This window comes from Coturnix japonica, chromosome 6 (genome assembly GCF_054131305.1).
Source record: "Coturnix japonica strain WE chromosome 6, WE-NBRP24, whole genome shotgun sequence".
NCBI lineage: Eukaryota > Metazoa > Chordata > Aves > Galliformes > Phasianidae > Coturnix > Coturnix japonica.
The window spans coordinates 37,264,663-37,285,058 of NC_140668.1; positions in this window are offsets into that span (position 1 = coordinate 37,264,663).

A 20,396-nucleotide genomic window follows, 5' to 3' on the forward strand; every position below is an offset into this window, starting at 1 on the left:
CCAGTGGGTGGTATTCATTTATGGACTTTATTCATCTCAATTCCTGACACTTATATATTTAAGCAAAAAAAAAATAGAAAAGATAAACATAAACTTGATTGTTTTTTTTTCTCATATTCATTTCTGAGAAGAAGGCATTTTATAGGGCTCAAAATTTCATGTCTCTGCTGGAAAGATCTTAAAAAGGAGATCAGAACAAAAAGGCCTCATCGCTCTGCTGGTTTTGCCCAGCATCATTATGTTTTTCCTTTAAAGGTAGCATCCATCTCACAACCTACTGTTGTAAAATTTCCAGACTTTCAATAATCTCTGTATTAATTTCCTAATACTGAAAATAAGTAATTACTCACATTTTTCAAAATGTGCTCCAAATTAAGAGGCTAGACTGCATTTTCTTTCGCTAATTATTTCAGGAGAGCTCATCTACAATGTGTGTGACCTTTTCTGAATTTGGGCCCATCTGGCATTTTCAAATGGAATTGAGTATTGATCTTCACACTGTTAATTTATTGTTTAATTAAAAAATCATAGTGCAGTGATGTGGTTTGATTGCACATCCTTATCCACATCAACCAATTAATGTGGAGAGCCATCACAAAACTATCACTTTTTATTATTATTTTTTATAATGGAGCTTCCCAGAAATGTAGGTGTCCTCTCATATACTACACTAATGGTTTGGAACACCTTTTAGCATAAATGACCTGCAGAAACTGCCATAGAAAGTAAATTCTTCGTTTATATCGTTTGGGTATGACCAAGGCGCTATGCTTCTTGGTCTTGATGAACGTTTCTGGAACATGACTGAGCACTGTAGGTCACCGATATCAAGTAAAAAGTGTAGAGTGGTGGTTATTAAAGACCAGTCATCTTAGTCAATGAGGGTTTTGCTGCTCTGCTCTTGCTTTCAGGAGGAAGAAACCATATTTCTTGACTGAGGCAATCCCATCAAACTTTGTGCTTTAAACTTCCCTTCGTATGAGTGAAAAACGTTTGAAGCGAACTTGCACTGTCGCCAATCTGTACATCATCTATCTAAAATGTGCTTAGGTGAGGCTGACTGTGCTGTACAACCTGCAGAACACTTGCTTCCAACTGCCTTAATAGACACCTAGAAGTGAAATCCTTATTGCTCCTGCCTCATATTTTACCACTCGGTCTTATGGAAATTTAACATCTCCTGCCTCCCCAACCATTATTAATGTTTCATCTCTTTGGAATATATCAGAATCCTCCTGAAGCAGTCTAGTTTGGTCTTCAGCATACCTGTGTCTGAAGTTTTTATATTACCTGTATTTTTATCACTGTTTTTTTTGTTAGAAATAATGATCACATCTAGCACAAAGCCAGCCACATTTAAATCAGTGGTGTTAGAATTAACCTGGTCTAAGCCTTCAAACAAAGGTAATTATCAGATAATAACTTCTGCTTAGTTGTTTAACTCAGGTGTTTTCCACGTCCGATCCAAAATAAGTGGTGTGTCAAAAAGCCACCTCGTTAAGAGATCATCCTTCCAGAAATGACAGAACCAGGAGCTTCAGAATTATGGAAGTTCTGAAATGAAGAACAAACTGCATAATTTCAAGGAACACTAATTAGAAAAGTGGGTACCATTCTGACGTAGAAATGATACCTCAGCATTCTTTGCAAATAAAGGTGTATATATAAACATTAGCAGAACTTCAGTGTTCAGCCAAACAGAACCCACTGAAAGCAATTTATCTTTGATCTTCTGAGAACAGCCTGTGGTTTGCTGTTATTAAAAATCATAACTATAATTGGAATTAGAAAAAAAGAAGCAGTACCTTTCCGTTACATTTTTACTTAAGACTTAAGCTTTAAGAAAAAAAATATTCAGGAAACTTTTACTTCTAATTTCTATAGTGTTATTTTTTCACTATGTGAGTCTTTCAGCTATGAAGAATTGTGACAAAAGTATACTTCCAAAGCATTTTAAAACCTATTGCTAAATATAAGCTGTGATCTGAAGCCCATTGAAATGGAGGAATGGAAATCTTTCCGCTACTTTCTCTGGCCTTTGGCTCAGGCTCTGGGTTTATTACTGGGGAGAAGTCCTTAAAAGTCATTTTCAAGTGCAGTGTCAAAAGGAGGTTTTATTTTAATACACCGTAAAAGATGGAGGAGTAGAAAGCTGCAGAAGGACCAGGTAAACGAGAAAAACAAATGCTGTCTTAGCAGGTCAGGAAAAGGTTGCTGTTTTTACAGTTAGAAATAAGCCTTCAATTGAGAATGACAGTAAGACTTTACTGCTCCAGTGCAAGGAAATGAAAGCGTATCGGTGCAAAGTGACATCTGAAGTGCTAGCGCTACTCTTATGGCTGTGACAGAAATTAAAGCAAGGGGAGATGTCAGGTTAGAAATAGTAACAAGAGCTGTTCTTAAGGAATGTAGAAGGCTGGATGGGTTGTGTTGTGGAGGGGGCTGGAAGCAAGAGGGCTGTGGGCATGGTTGGTCAGCCAGGACTTGTAGCACGTGCAGCAAGGAGACCCCAAACTCTGTTTATTCATACACAGGGAGGAAAGTAATGGATAAGGGACCGGTGGAGGAGGAGTGTTCCTGGTTTCCTTTAGCAAATGGTATTCATACAAGTCATACGTATTGGAAGTATGGCTTGATTTACTGCACGTGGGCTTGAATGATGTAGATATATCTCTGTGTGCAATTAAAAAAGCATTCAGATCATAAAAAGTCACATTTTGTAGTCATCTGACTATGATTAATTGTAACAATACAACTTATTAATTAAACTTGGGAAGCAGCATAATTGGAACTAGCATTCTCAATTCACATGAATGAATTTCAGCATTTATTCTGCAGCTATTTTAATGAAATGCTGAAATCATCTGTGTATCAATCTATTCATTACCAAATGAGATGAATGCAACAATCCTAAGTATTCATGGAAATATCTTCATTAGAAAAATCATGTAATTAACCTGGAGTGTTCTCTAAATGAAGCACCTAAAATGTTGCATACTTTATTTCATAATTGCAATTTGAGAATATTAGTTTCTCATTTTCTCTGATTATATTTAAAGTAAAAAATAGCATTCAAGATGACATAAGGATTTAGAACAAAAGAATGAAGTTTAGGAAAACGCTGCCAGGGGGAGCTTTAACCTCTCCCATCCTGTTTGTTCTACTTATTGTTATTAATCATTATCAAATAATTTTTCTGACTGTGAATATGTCATTTTGTGCTGAAGTTCTGTTTGTGCTGCTGATGCTTCTTACTGTTACTTGAAAGATTTACTCGCTTCATATGAGGCTGCTTCATTGCCTTTCCCTCCATTCTGAAATAGTTAAGCTGAAATATAAAAGGGATCTTTAGTAGGAAATTTGCCATGAAACTTCACATCCTGAACCAAAGCGTGTCTCAGCTGCCTGCTTTGAAGAATCCTGTCTTTGAGAAAACGACTTCTACTTGAAATGTACAACTGGATTAATATTTATATGACTAATAACAGGTTTTGCTGAGCACATACTTACCTCTCTTCTCTTTTGCAATCAGTTGTGACATGGCAGAAAGTACCTGCAGAGAAGCATTCTGGGGCTTTAAGATAGAAATAACTCTTACAAGGTAGAACATGGATGTAAGCTGGCCATCTACAAACTATTTCCCAACCAACTTCTATTGCATGAAAGATGCTTTTTCTGCCCCTATTTTTTTTTTCTTTTGAGAAAATGAAGCAATTGAAAACTGGCTCAGGAATTTGTTCTGTGTTGTTACCAAGACCGAGTTGGTAACTTCAATATAAAACCTCTTGTTTAATGTTGAGGTCAAGAGAATAACCATAAATAAATTATTCAAAAGAAAGAAACATAACAAAATGCTGCCTGAAGTACTTTGCATCTGGTAACTGCTCTTTTCCCCCTTTCAACATAGGACCATTTAACTCACTCTTCAACAGTATGTTAGGGTGTCATCTAGTTAGACTGTTCTTTAGAATTCCTCAGATTTCTTATTATAAGAATATAATTCAAAACATCAATCTCTGCTTAAGTGCATGAGTGCAGCACGTAAAGTGTTAAGAGGGAGCTATGTGACATGGCTTCAAAGAAATCTGTGCCCAGCTGTAATGAGAGCCTGGACTTTTCAACCGTACCGACTAGATGATTGTGATCTCTGTTTAAACAAAAGATTTCTTCATTTTGATTCAGCTATTTATCTTCATTTCAATGAAAGATTCTTAGCTCATTAAATTAGAAGCTGCTCTCTAAGAGATTGGGACAGTACAGATTAACATTATAACTTTTAGCAATAAGATCCGTCTCCTCAAGGAGATGGACTGAAAGGAACTGGAATTGTTATCATTGATCATTATCATCAACAGGTAAAATACTCAATTTCTAAGACAGGATTTTCTTATTTGAATACAGCATGTCATCTCTTTGGTTTGATAAAGAAAGATTTATGAACATGGTCTCTTCTTTGTTTCTCTAATAGCTTTTGAACCAATTAGCTATTTTCAGCTGAATTGGATAGAGTGGCATCAGTGATAGTTTCTATTAACAACTAGGGAAATTGGTGGTTGGGAAGGGAGAAGAAAGACAAATGAATGGCCTTGCAATAGAAAAGGCTGCAATGTAAGTTCATGTCATCAGAAATCAGAGAATCCATGTGAGTCTGTGTAATGTAGCTATATGAAGTCTCATGAAGAAGTAATTGCTGTTGATAGAGTTCTTGATGCAGATGCAGCAGATATATCTACTGCTCCCATAAAGGGTGAACATTTCTTGGGAGAATTCCTATTTGAAGTTCTGAAATCCTTAGGGATAGTTGCACCACAAAACTCAGAGTTCTTACGCTTTACAGGGTGGGAGCTTTTGAAACTGAAACATCCAGAAGTTTGATCTAACATAAGGAAGTGGGGAAAACTAAGGTTGTAAACTGCAATTCACTTTTTTGAGTACATGATCTGTTTCTAGGAAACAACTCTCAGTAAGAGCAACACAGCCATCTTTTCCCTCTTCATGCTCGGATGGTGAAATTCTCTCTGTGCCCATACACAGCCAGAGAGCATGCTGCCCACCTCCTCTAAGAAGGTCTCCTCATTTCGGAGAAGACAGTTTTTGTCAGCAGGCTGATCCAGAAAGGACTTCAATCCTGTCTGCAGAGAAATGACTTTTCAAATGGTGGTTTCATCTCCACCCCACTACCCCTCATTTTCTTTGTCTCCAGGATTCCTCCTGCATTCATTCTGCAAAATTTTTGTGTCCCTCTCATATCATTCTCTGTTGGTTTGCACAACATCCCCTCTGCAGGTACTGAGCCTGCAAAAAAGCTGCAGGCTACTGATTTGACATTGTGAAATTTATTGTGTTTAATGTTTTGTGTTTTTGGGTTTGTTTTTTTTTGCAAGGAGGATTATTGGAGGCTTTTTGTTTCCTGTTTTTCCTACAACATTTTTGAGCTATAATGCAGCCAGAGTAACGTTTTGAAGCAGCAAGAAGCTTTTTATTTTCATGGCTATAAGATGGAGCATTCTGAGTAGCCTTAATCACATACATAAAGGTTTTAGTATTTCTTTTGTATGGCGTTTTATGTTGTCAACTGCTGTAGTCAGAACCATTTCTGAGATTTGAGATCTATCACATCATTGGGTTGAGATGGTTAACTTAGAGAAACAAATTTTTATGGAAGACGTAAAGAGATCTGGAAGATAAGATAATGGTGCATTTTATTAAATGATGCATTAATGAGCCTTCACATTTTCAGCGTAGCACCTGTTTATCCTGTCAGAACCAGAGTTCATAGATGTAACTTCTCGTATTGAATATATGCCTTGTTCTTCCTCTTGTTACAACCTGATTATTCTGGTGTAAATGCATCACTGCAGGTGAATTCTCTTTTATTGTAGAACAGCCATCTGTGTTTTTAAAAACTTGATGAGGCTTTGAAAAGCCAAGCAGCATCAACTACTTACAATGGCCAATTCTGATAACTTTAGAATCGGAGCATTCAAAAATAATCTTCAGCAATAAGTGAAACTAGATTGTATGGTGCAATGGGAGGCTTATGTGCTGGTTGTCTACGTGCATTCTCCTTAAGTGCTTTTTCCCTAAGCTTGCCAAATTTAGGTATTAGATAAAAGATTTTAAAATGGTGCCGTAGGCTCCAGCTTGGTGGTCTTAATTATTTAGTGCCTCCTTGCACACAGTCTTGCCTACTAAAGTAATTTTAATGACAAATTACAGTATTAAAATATCTGTCTGAACAATTTGTAGGCAAAGTCTGATATTTAGATGCTTAAAGTGCTTCTCTAAAGTCCTTGGTTTATTGTGCATGCAAAATTACACCTGAAAGAGGAGTGTTTCTGAAAATTCAGTGTCATTTATTTAAATATATCCAGTGGTTGTAATGAGAGTAATTTACATAATCATAGAAAAGTACTGTGCTTCGTCTGAGTCTCTGATACCTTTCCAACAGAGTAATATCCACATAAGTGATGCCTTGTCTCGATCTTCCCTCATTTATGGAAGTGGTGAATGTTCTCTGTAGACATTGATTTTTACACTAGACGTTGCCATTGTAAGAGAGCCTCACGTGAGACACTTCAGAAATTAACTTAGCTAAGGGAAATAAAGTGATATGCCCAGGGTGATGTACACAGTCAGGTTGGTCTTTAAATGGAACTACCTTCCATAAATCTGTGAGCTCTTGGTGAAAGGATAAGGTGGGAAGAGGGTGGTAAAATTCAAGCAAGCTCTGGGTTTTTTTTGTCTGATTTAATATTCTTAGCATGGACAGCTGATATTTGAACGCATTTGCACCGAGTCTCTCACTAATGTCTGTGATGTTACGTGAGATAACAGATGCAGAAGAATCTGAGCAAATTGCAGCCACGTGGTTCCATTCCTGAATGCAGCAAATATTCCAGGGGAAAAAAAAATATATGAGAAAGTTCAGGCAGTTCTATATGGGAAAATTCCCAGTAGGAATGTGATGATTTGTAGTACATAGTGCAGAACTGAGATGAGAAAAGTGAAAATGAGAAGCATGGCTCTCAGTTTTCTAGCCAGGTTGTACGATAGATGTTTTCTGTATATGAGGCTCATTACTTGGCATTGGGTTTTTAGGTTAAAAATTAGCCCCACAAATCTAATCTTGATATGATATTCTAATATCACTGTTAAATATAAATAGTCCAGCTGCTTAGTTTGTAATCTGCAGCTAAACTTCCAATATAGACTGAGAAATTGAGTGCCTCCTGGGTGACTACATGTCTACATGCATGCTGGTTCTGTAATTGAAGATGTGATTTGGTTTGCTGGAAAAATAGGATGAGTGTTCTCTAGAATGAAATTTGGTGGGGAGCTTGATAGTTGAGAGTGCCTATGAAACCAAAGACTGGTTTTTTTGATAGGAGGTATTTTCTGAATGCCTTTTCTCTTTCAGTACAAAATACTAAATTACCCAGTGAAGCTTAAAGCTGTAGCAGTTTGGTGTTTTGGCATCATAAACTTGACAACAACAGATGTCATATTTCTTCACTTTCACAGCTATGTTATGAAGGGACAATCTTGAGAATAATGGTTTAATCTCTGTGGTTTAAAAGCACTGAAATCATTTGGGAAGAAAGAGACTAGAAGTTACTACTGGGAGGCAAGTGTTCTTGTTGAAAAAGCAGAAGCTTCCTTTGTCCATGGAGATGACTCATGCTTTCTCAGCTTGTCTGTAGGAACCGCGGGGCTGTATCAGAGAAGATAACACCACCAAGTCAATTAAATGTCGTCTTTCCAGGCTATTGAAACTAACTTCTGAGAAAGATGACAGAGATCTCAGAAATAAAGTGCTGAATGAAGAATGGAAGGGCTGCAGTTTATTTCCCAGCCATGATAAGAGAGAGGTTCCCTCAGCTGTCCTAGGCAAATCCTTTAATATTTGTGTCTACTTACCCTTCAGTAGATTTGCAGCAGCACTATTCCCCCTTATTTAGGTGGTATTTTTATTTCTGAAGATCTCAACATCAGTAAGACAAACTATACAACAAAGGAAAAGTACTTTGATAAATAACATTTCACGGCTAATGATCATGATGGAACTGGTTTTATGGGATTGTCTGGAGGAAGAACAACACCTCATTCTTTGACACATTTGAAACTGTAGGGTGTAACTCAGCTGAAATCAAGGGAGCTGTACTAAGAATTGATTCATTGAACTTCTTTGGAAACTGAGGTATCTGTGGAGAAGTGGGATATGGGAAGATTATGAAATACAACCAAATGAAATACAACCAAATTCAGATCCAAGGCACACAGCACAGGAATACTGAAATAATATTTGAGCTCACAGAAAGTAGGTGCTGAGATCTTGGCCTAATTACCTGCTAGGAGACAGGCTAAATTAGTTGGTTAATAATGATGTGAATTTGTCTTGAAAAAATACATGCCTTGTGGGCAGCGTGGGTTTGTCCTGTGGTGGAAAATAGCGTGTTTCAGCCCTCATGTCTGGAAGCCTGTGGTATTAATATGAACTGCTAAAGTAGGAAACAGTACATAATTGCTTTATTTTTCTACCTTTCGTTTCTGTTTGAAGATTTGAAAATCCGTGGCCTCTAGAAGTACTACTTTGTGTAGGGAAAAAAAAAGTTTATTTCCAAACACTCCAAATCAGTTTCTACCTTAGCTCTGGAAATGGTGTCAGCATGTTTTCCTTCTCTTCTGCAGCTGTAGTGAGGAGTTTCTGGGTGGATGTTGAATAATGTGCCCGTGCTAAGCTGCAGGCAAAATGCCTCCTGACAAAACTGAGTCCCAGCAAACTTCACAGGCAGCTCTAACAAGGCTTCTGGAACTGATAGGGCTCTGAAGTTAGCCACTGTGACAGCAATTTATAAGCTGTGAATAGAACACTGTGCTGATTATATTGATTTTTGAAAGCTACCACCAAAGCTGGTATTCACTGACATTCTTTTTGGCAGTGTGTCTTGGAAGTTCCATCTGTGTTAAAAGTGAGATGTGTTAGTACTAGACTTGCCAGGTTTGTCTGAGTTTAGATTAGTGCAGACTTTAAGGTGTCACCAAGAAGATATCTGGACAATTTGGGCTTTCATGAAGTTGGGAGGTTTTGTTTTGTTTTTGTACTATAATCTGCGTGCCTCATCTGAAATCTTTTCTCTCTGGGTCTTCTCTGATATCTGGTAAATGCCGCTAGTAGAGCAGTCTAATTAGTCAGGCTCCTGGCTGTGGATATCCACTTTCTCAAGTCTGCACTACGGTGAATACTGTAAGATTGTTCTGGACACATGGAGGGCATTCTTACCATGTAATGGGGACAAGCCATTTGGGTAGCAGACAGCTCTAAGCATCTGGCCTGTGACAGCCCAAGTCACAGTAGCTACATGTGGGCATGCAAAGTAGGGCACGCTGCAAGGCTCCTGGGCCCCATGGCTTCAGTCACTCCCAAGCCCAAAAGAAACTGTTGTCATAGACAGAGAAATGCAGTGAATTGAAAAGTCTCGATGAAAGCCTTTTGGGGGCCGGTACGCTCCCGAGTCTCCCTGCAATAAGGAACATTTTAAACTTTTTTAATTGCTTTCGTTTACTTATTTTTTCTCCTTGATGGTGACATTTTTTTCTCCAAGTGACTACAGTGGTAATTCATTTATTATTTTTTCCTTCCCGAGCCCATGTGACAACATTTCCCTTAATTTTATTTAATTGATTATAACTAATTGACTCTCAGTTTAGGGAATAGAGGTTTCTGAGCTTACTGGTCTGGTCTTTTTGTGGAAGTGTTTTACTTTCTGAGGGCACAAGGTTATTCCTTAAGAAGGAAAAGAAAGGAAAAGTTTCAGTGCAATGGTTGTTCTGTTGTATTCAAAGGTAAGAAAAGTAGATTTCCTTGGCAGAAACAATAATGCTGCTTCAATCTCTGTTGTGTAAATTGTCACATTTATTTCATGCAAGGTACTTGGATCTTTGAAACAAAATTTTTATTTGCTAGATGCAGGTAAAAATGGTGTGCTGGCTAAATAATGTGATAAACGAGGCTTCATGATGCTGCTGGTTTGTTCTCCCCTGGTTCAGTGCAAGTACCCCTTATTTGTGGGGAAGTCGGAGGTGATACTCTGTTCATCAGAGCCTCTGATAAATACTCTTTAAAAAATTGCCATGTCTCATTTGTCATGTTTTGGCTGTTTCTCCTTCCCTATGCAATTTCTGGTGTGTTTTCTGCACTGCCTTTTAGAGGAAGACTCCAAGTAGTGCCCTGATTGTGAACAGATCTTGATCAAACTTCTGGTGAGCTTGTTTATTTTTGCTTTTTTACTGTTTCTGTGTATGTCCTCACTGAGGCATAGGAGGGGGAGAGGATTTCCTCAATGGCACAGTGCTATTTACATGAATTTTTCTGCCTCCTTATGCCTTCCTCTGTTCTCCTTGGTGATCATTGCATAGGCTGCCACTGTGAATTAAGAACAAATGTGCAGGAATCCTACAATGCCATGAGAGCCAATATTATCTTAAACGTTTTTATTTTATGCCCAGCAATTGTGCTTTACCCAAGAGCACCATCTTCTGGATGTTGTGTCTCCATTTCTGGGAGTGCTGCAGTTAAATCCAGCTTGAAGGAGAAGACTACTGCAGAGAAGTGAAAGCTTGTAAACCCATGCTTCGGGGAAGACTTGCTGTCATGTTCTATTTAGCCAGAGCGAAAGCTTCCTGCAGACTGTTTTCATTTGCCTTTACAGACATGGCTCTTTGACCTGTTCACTAGTTAAAGTGCTTTGGGAGGATGTTCAGAGTTCTGTGTATTTCATAGCTGGCTTTGGGCAGCTATCTGCATGATACTGCTACTCATCATATTCTTGCAGTTAGTTCCCTTTCCTGAGCTCTTGTTCAGTTGCTCCAGTCCTCAGTTTTATTCTTCTGAGCCGTTTGTTGAGCCTTAAAATCGATATATCTTGATCAAAGGTCAAGTCCCTCTGAAATATTCTGAACTTCTGAAGAAGAACTTGTCTTTAGGTCTTTGACCTCTGTTTTGTCCTCTATGAGATTAAATCATTGACTTGAGATTTGGGAGAGACTTGTAGGTGGAAGCAATGCTGGTTCAGGTCAAGTTAAACCTTATGAAAAACCTCTCTTTAAAAGCTGGGTGCATACAAGGATGATTGCCAAAATAATCTGTTCTGAATCAATATTTTCCTTTGCTTTTTGCTCACAGCAAAAACAGGCATAAAAAAAACAACTATGGCAGTGTTTATATGTGAAAAGGGTCCAATTTACAATCAGGTTATGTGAAAATTTAAGTTAATTTCATAGATGCCCTCTTTTGACAGGCACTGCCTCAAGCTTCTATCAGTTCTGTGTGGTGTTTTTTTCATTACAATCTGAAAGGAAGTCACAACTGTGAAGAAGTTCATCAACAATGACCCCATCACTTGTCTGAGGACTTGGACAGACCTTGGCAGGGCTCTGTCTGAATGTGAACGCAACTCAGGACTGGCTCTGGCTAAAAAAAGGGGAGGGGAAGCTATTAAATGTGTAAGACAGAGACAAAAAGGTCTCTTTGACTTCATTTTTTACTGCTTTGCTGATTCACAAATCACTTAAACCAGGGCTGATTTTTCTTAGTAGGAGAAACTTTGGAACTACGGGCATGGTTAAGCACGGAGGAGATTTCCTTGGGGGTGGTGAAGTCCTCCTGAGAAGCTTTCAAGAACAGATTAGAGGAACTTCTGTCAAGAACAGTTTGTGTGGCTTAGCCTGCCTTGGGCAGAAAGACAGACTGAATGACCTTTGAGGTTCTCTTCCAGCCTTATTTTGATGATTAATCCTCAGAGGGAATGCATCTAATTGGTGCTATGTTTGATCAGTGCCAGGATTCAACCACACTCATTGTGACTGAAAAGCAAATGCACCAACAGAACATCACTCATAAATTTTGCCTTGATTATCTGTATTGCAGGATGGGAAGCTGGCTTGTTTGTCTGAAGGAGGAGCCTTCAGGGTGATATTACTGAGCTCCCCGGGCAACTCTGTCATAGCTGGATGCAGTAACCACTATCAGAGGCAGAAGAATGTCTCTTCTTTATATCCTGGATAATCTTGGTAGATTTTGCTAACATCTCTCAGCTACATATAACCTTGTTCTTCTGTTCAAAAAGATGGTTGGCTCGCATTCATGCCAGTACAATCTCTGTGCACCCATTGTTACCATACAGATACTGCATGTTGTAATAGCAAGGACAAATTAGCCTGAGCTCATCAGAGTGTGTGTCTTCTGGATTAAGTCCAGAGAGCCCAGCACAGCTTTTTGGAAGTCTTTGGGCACTACTACAAGCACAGGGGAAGTGAAATAGAGAATTCCTTTTGGTAACATTTGGGGACCTCAATTTCTGCATTTATCCCTCCTTATTCTGACACAGTTGCAGAGGAGTTGCAAGTGATCTTATCACATGAATCTCATTAGAAAGTGCCCACTGAAATATTTTCAAAGTGCTTTTTCAAAGCGTGCTTCTTTCTCCCTCCGCCCTTCCATTTCTCACTGAAAGTGCCACCACCAAAGCGTCTGAATAAAAGCAGAGAGAACGAAATGCATCTCTCCCTCTTTGAAGCTTCCCTCGATAAACCAGTTTTTCACAAGAATCACTGTGGAAGAATAGTCCTTGAGCTTAACATGGAAAATATTGTTCAGTAGATCTTTCTTTGGGTTTTACATGCTGTAAATGAGGTCATGTATTAAAAAGGAATGCAAATGCTGAAGTTTACCAGATAGGATTTGTATTATGCTCTTGATATGGAAACTATTTAAGCCTCAGTGAAAAGGTTCTTGCAGATTAAAGTTACAATAACTGGTACACCCAGTATCTGGGGATATTTTAAGCAGTATAATGTACTGTTCAATATCATTCGATTATAGCAGACTTTCAGACTTGATTTGAAGAACGTATCTTGTGTTTTAATGTGCTGCAAGAGTTGCCGATCTATTATTTACACCACATACCGGGTTTTATGCCCATTGCTTTTGAAGCCAGTCCAATCTAATCCCTGAATATGTGCTCAGTAAGCACATGCAACACAATGTGGTAGCTTTGTGCTGTTCCTAGACCTGTCTGCAAGTCATGAGCAAAGGTTTGAAACTGGGGTGTTTGGGTTTATTTTAGCAGATGTGCTTTTGAGACGTTGAAGCTGTGGAATAGAAACTTCTGCTGTTCAGTACATAGTAGCATCTCTGTAGGGCACAACATTAGATGCTATCATGAAAAACTGAAGGTGATTAAATCTAGTAGTGTTTGGGTTAGAAGGTTGAGCACACGGCAATAGCAGTGTCTGGGTTTAGGCCACTTTGGCCCACACCAAAGCTCCTGAGGATTATTTCCATCCCTTTATCTTGAAATCTCCCAGTTTTCTTCAGGGAGAAAAGGATTTGGAAAAAAATGTGGTATTTCCAGAAGTCAGAGAGGCACAGCAATGATTTTGCCTGAGTGTTGTGATGCTTGGTGGTCTAAGGAAATGAAATGAGGACAGCAAGCAGTTTTCTGTCTTTTGAGACAAAACGTCCATGGACTTGTATTCATACAGATTCACAGCTTGTGATCATGCAGCAAAAGGATGGAGGGGGTGTAACTGGGGGCTGTTTGCTCTGATTTTTTTCCTCCATGAGTAGAACTGAATGGAGGCTGATCTGGTTATTGCTCTGTCTCCTTATGAGTCAGCATGGCAACTTCATTCTCTGGGCTGTCCAGACTGGAACTCTCATGAATGCTAAATTTGCATTTCTTTGCAAAATACTCTCTCTGTATTATTTTTGAATATGAAATTACATGGCAGGCATGCTTGTATTTCTCTTGATGACCGTGTTTACAAGACCAGCATTTGCAATGCTTTTAAATCTGAGATTACTTGGTCTAATTTTAGAGCTGTTTCTTTCTCTTGTCTGTGTGAACCTGGTGTTAGCAAGTGAAAATTGGCCTCAGCTTCAAATTACAGAATTTAAAACAAATTACGAGATGAGCTTTAAAAACAAGGAAATATATTGGCCTACATTATTTCTCATGCTCATGTACTTCTCACTGTTGACTCACACTAATACTGTACACAGCGTATCATAAAGCTCCTCACAAAGTCCCAGAATCTACATGAAGAGATGGGGAGATGCAAAAGAGATCCCCTGGATCCTCAGTTCCCCTGGAAACACTAGGAGAGAGGTGAAGTAGTAATGCAGAATGTCAGACCTTTTCATGTTTGTCTTTTTGCAAAGATAAATGGAGAGCTGGAGAAGTTGCATCAGCTTCTAATGCTGGAGAAAGGTCTTCTCTGGCCACAGCAGTTATGGAAGGATCCTCTTGCTTTTATTTTCTCATCAAAACTCTCTTCCCCCCACTCTCCCAGTCTTGTTTTCAGTGAGATGTCTTGTTCCAGAGGGCTGCCACCAAAGCTAGTGAGTGAATGAAACCTCTTCATATCAGTCTTGTAATCCTGGACAGGGAAGCTCTTGATCTTGAGGGCAATGATGGGAGGCATGTCTGCTTGTGGCTATTTTCCCAACAGGAGCTTGGCACATTACTGATGATTTCTTAGCAGTCTGCAGTTATAAAAAGTACTTTGCTCAAGCTGTTCCTGAGTTTTCTGTGAGGACATTTCCACTCATGACCTGTGGCACCCAATGGAGGGGTAGCAAAAATTGCATTTGTTTTTATAGTCCATAATTTGCTTTATAATGTAGACAGCCCATCTGCCCACACATTTTGTCGTTTTTAGAGTACCGTCTCAGTAGGGTGCATTCTCTTGAATCAAATATTCCTTGTAAAGATAAACTGTGTGTAAGAACATTAAATATTGTTTGGATGGCTCAGTTTATGAGAAAAATATAGAGATTTCCCATCTCTTCAGCACAGCGAAGCTACCTCTTTTGGCTTTCCCAGCAACCTCCTAAGTGACTTTATCCATCAAGGACACCAATTAGCATTCATTTAGTCCAATAGGATTAGCTAGAGGCTGCTAAATTCATATCATGTATGTCTCTGAAAGGCCAGAGCCAGCCTTTCCTTGCTGCATTGGGTATGAATGGGCATTTGAAAGGTGAACTGTTCTGTATTCTATTTCTTATCCCCTTGGGCAACAAAGTCATCCCCTGTAAAGCTGAACTTTAAATATGATAGTTATTAAGGTTTGCCCAGACTTGAGATTTAGCTCGTATATATTCTGACAGAAACAAATGACTCTAAACTGCGACCAAACCTTTCTTTTTCCCCGTTCCCCTGCCCTTCCAGGTCTGCTGTTTGAAGAGGAAGCTGTGAATAAGAATAGCACCAGAAGATAAACAGCTACTTCAAAACAAATTTTTCCAGCTCTCTTCTAAATACAAAACCGTTATTGCAATGTGCTGTGCTGCAATTGAAGGCAACTTGGTTGTGACAGCTACTTTTCTATTTTAAAGTTGACTCTAAGAGCAGGCAACAAGTGGAGGGGGAGTGGAGCTTGTCAAGCTGCACGCATTGCACGGTGAAGATGATGTAGCAAGATTCTGTTTCCTGGGTAAAGGCTCTATCTGATAATATGTATGAGCTGATGGAAAATCTGGTAGATGAAAACAAATCCCAAGTCCCTAATTCATATTAGGGAGTATCCAGACCTGGGATTGAGGGTCACTGGGAATTATTTCTGGCTCTTTTTGCTGGGCACATAAATTCTCCACTTTGTCCCTTTTCTGTTCCTCCTTATTTATTTCTTCTTCTTCCTCGTTCATGAGGCAAGCATCAAAGAGCAATTAGTATTGGTACTGCAAAGCTGAACTAACATAGGATCTGACTTTGTGTCACAAATGCACCAGCAATCATGGTAGAGATTTGCATCCGTAAAGGTTGCGATGGAAGCCCACTACCACTGATTTTGGGGCAGGAGCGATCACTAACTCACTCTCAGCCCATTTTAACTCTTGTTTTGGCAGGAAGGATCACTGATCAGTCAGACTTCCTATAGATCTCAGCACAGGTGAAGCTGGCAGGAAGCCCACAGCAGTTTTGTTCCTCACAGCAGTCTGCTGCTCAAGGCAACTGCTTGTTTTGCTCCTACCTGGAGCTGGCCATGAAAATTGACTGCCATTAAAGACAGCCTACATAGCACATTTGTCAGTTCAATTAAATTAGCTTAAGATCTCATCTGCTAAATAGATGCAGCTTTCTTACATATTCAAGGGCTTTTTTTTTTCTCAAGGACTCTGTGAACAGCATTGAGCCTGCCAGGGCTCTGACCTCACTGGGCATCTTGAAGCAGTATCAGGTACTGACTAAATACAGTTTTATTTAGGGTGAAAGAACATGTCCTTTGACTTAAGATAATGGTACTCTGCAGAGCTGTGTGAGCCTGCTATTAGCCAACCGTCTCTGTTGAAAATACTCAGTGATGCTGCAGAGGGAAACAGGATAAAACTAAACTGCCTTGTGCCAAGTGATAAAACCCTTTGCATATGGCTATACTACTATCCTTTGCCCTTATAATGCCTTTCACAGAAGGATCTGGAGACATTTTCCAGACGTTAGTTAATTAATCTCCATAACATCCCCGTGAATTAGGTGACTTATCTGCTGTTTTACAGACGGGTGAACTAAGGCGCGTAGAGGTTAAGTGTCTTTCCTGAAGTTAAACAGTGAATTAGAGGGAAATGTTGGGAGTAAAGTGAAGGGCTACCATTCTGTTTAACAGCCATGTTCTTTCATCAACACCGTTCTTCACTGAGAAAGTTACCTTTCTCACTTTAGACCGTGTCCTGTTTAAAAGGAAATTGGTTAAGTTCAAATATTTCTATGGGTGTTTGCAAAACACGAGCTCATTAGTAAGTATTTTACTTGTAATTTAAATACATGACATGGATTCTTGGGTATTAAGCGAAAGATTGTACTATGTAAAACAGCGATTTCTTCTTTGAAGCCAATTAAATCCTTCTCACAAGGGAACAAAACTGTGTTTAAAGACACCAACCGCATGTGTATGTTTTGTCAGAAAAGCACTAACACCTCAAACTGCAATGTATGTTTTTGAATGGCTTCCAAGTCTGGCAGTATAAGCTCTCTTGCACCTTAGAGAAATTGATTTTTCTGCAAATGTGCAGCAGATTCTTTTGATCATATCTTTTTTTCATCAGGAACTAAAAAAAATAAAATAAAAGGAGCTACTGAATTGCTTTGTTTTTTAAGCAGCCATTCAAGAAGTCTGAGAGAGTGTGTTTTATTTGCAGCCTTTGACAACCTAGGGAAAGGAGGTGGGTATTCAATACCTGTCCCACATGATGTAGCCTGTCCAAATCAATATATACAATAGGAACGACAACAGTCTTGTAGAAGTATAGTTGCCACCTGCTTTTTGGCAAGGACCATATTTCCTGGCATACAGCCCATTCATCTCCGAAACGCTCCAGCTGCTGATGATCTGTTCTGTTTTAATAAGATGTATAAAAATCTCCAGATGTTTGTGAAGAACCAACACAAAGGAGATGATCTATTTGACAGGCAGAATGTGAGTACGGGCCTCAAAAATACTCCATTGTGACTTTCGTGATTAATATTGACGTGTTGAATTTGGCAGCTCTTACTGAAGCAGTCTACTGGCAGATGGTGAAAGAATGGAAGGGGGTTGGAAAGAGAGGCAGAGAGACTTTCCACCTGCTGCTACCCAGTTGGTAGTCACAGTGCCTGGCATAGCTAGGGAGGAAGAAGAGGCTGGAGGGTAATATTGCTGCATGATGGGTTGGGTGGGCTGTACATTCTGGTCCTGCATCCCTTCTTTTGCTGATGACAAACTTAGGATGGGTCATCAGTTCTTCTCCCACAAGGGATACAAGTATTTGTGGCCTCCTTCCAACCTGCAACAAATTACCATTGTTCTTTCAATTAATTTAGCCTTCTGCTTAGTGTGCAGCAAATGCATAATTAGCTCCAGGAAGACAGAAATGTTATTTCAAAAAACTGTTTGAAATATCCCAAAGAGGCATTCCAGCAGGCTTTACCCAATACTCCTTTACCTCCATTCCCACTTTAATTACCAATGAGCCTCCTTGTTTAATGCTGTTTTATGGAGCTCCTCTTTCCTTCTCTGCTGCTATTAGAAAGTTGCTGATGTGGAAAAACCATGGAAAGTGTCATGAGAAGAATCATGGCAGAATGAGCTCATTTTGAAATCACTGCTCAAAACTACAGTGGAGGCTTGTGGGCTTTGTGAGTCTTTCACACCAAAACAATGAGGAGTGGGGATAAATTACCAGAAGATGCTGAATCTGTCATTCTTTCCTTTGTTTGCTTGGGGAAATGGGACCAGTGTTATGGGTGAAACGTCACCTCTCTTGACTACATATTCTCTTTTGAGAGTGGAGCAGTGGAGGCATAGAGGCATAACATAAATTTCACTTTCGGTGTAGTCCAAAATTGTGCTTATCTTGCATTTGTCAAGATGGAGTTTGAAATTCAAGTAAATATAAAGTTATTTTCCTTCACAAGTGAGACAACAATATGATCTGTGGCTTCTCTGGATTCCCTGCCTCACCATCCCTGGAGTCATAGGTTTTAGTAACCTGAGCTGGAGCAAGAGAAGGGTACCAGGAAGGATCCATCCATCCCCTCTCATGCATGATGCCAGCCCTCAGGAGCAAGAAGATTTATTTCTTCACACCTAATGTGTGTTTATTCCAATTCTACCTCACTGAGGTGAGTTTCTGAGTTTCTGCTGGAGTAATAAAAATAGAAGAAGAAAAAAAAAAGCATTTTACAAAGAAAACGCAGATGCTACAGATTCTTGTTTTGCTTGAAAAGAAGTTCAAACTTTCCACATCTACTTTTGTAGGAGAAAGTAGGCCAGAAATACCATCCCATATTTGGTCACCAGCTCTATTTCTTTTCCAGGATTCTGACCCATTTCTATTTTTCAGGCACAGGGCTTGCAGATAGTAAACTATCTTTAGAACGTTGACCTGTTTGCATTCGATTTTGCAATACGTACTCAGAATATGTATGCCCACGTGGTTTTATCCAGTAGTTGATGTGCAGCCTGTGGGCTGGGCAGAAATACTGCAATCAGGAGTGACTTGTGATAAGAAGTAAAGGAGGCTAATCAGTCCACTTTCAGTGCCTTGAAGAATCTGGTTGTTGTCTGACCCCATATTTAACAGTCCACAAAAGTGCTGCAAGTGGAATGTGTCTATATCTCTCTTTTAAGCTGAGATAAAAAAAGCCTATCCGTAGCAAAACAGTGCTGAAGGAAAGGAAGCAGGCCATGAAAGAGACTGGCTATGCAAAACTGGTGGACTATGAACTTTCTTGCTTAATTATTGTAACTTGTGAAGTTAATTCCCTAAGCCTAAGCAAAGCATCTTTGCTGTCTGAGGTGTCTCTGCATCCCCAGTGGATTACCCAAGTGTTTTACTTACACAGGCAGAAATCATGCAACGCCAGCTGGAATACAACTCACTCCTGAACTGGGGAGAGGCTCTGAAATGACCAGGGAGTTTAGGGCAGGAAATGAACGATGCTATTACGCCCAGTTTCAACTTCACAGCAATTTTGGGAGGCAGAATGTCAATATTTAGTCCACAGCTGGGCCCTTGGGCAGTCAAGCCTGATGCTGAAAGCACCCTGATTCCTGCCATCTGTTATGGCCCGGCAGCAGCACTCAGTGCCACAGTGTCTGATCATCTAATGACTACAAGGTGTAAGGATTTCTGTTGTGCTTCTCATCCAGAACCCAGCAGATCTTCCCTTAACACTATGATGAAGCATTGCTTCATTACAGAGGGTAGGGTGCCATCTACTGAATCAGGTTGGAGTGGTTCTGTAACTCCCACAGGAACATGAAATGATCTTGAACCTTTATCAATACATCCTTGTGCTCTCTGCTGACTTCTCCACTCCCTCAGCTCAGTCCAAGTCCTTACATGTGTTCTGGTTGGAGCTGAACGCTGATGATGAATGATGGGCAGTAACAACATCAGCAGTACGTTACAGTCACGTGAGCTATTTTGCAAACCCATTATTCCAACCACTTTCCTGTCATTCTAAATTACTATTCAACAGATTTAATAGAAAAGATCTTTATCCAAATCACATATTTGTCAGTTTTTAGGATCTTTCACTGTTGTATATATGCTTTTAAGCATCCACAAACAGCACAGAGTTTACTGCAAGATCCCACTTACCTGAATACTTCCCAGCTACACTTGTAAAGAAACACGGGGCACAGCTGATTTGTGAGAGGAAGGGAATACAGGATCCACCTGATGGCCCAGAATCCTGCAGTAAATGGAGATTGATTCTTAACTCAAACAAGCGTTGAGCTAATGAATTAAATAGTGCAGTCCTGCGTGTTTTCGAGGCTGTACACACCTGCTGTCTAAAGGAGAAAATGAATGAGATTTGCTTTTTTAATGTACCCTGGAAGGTTTGGTA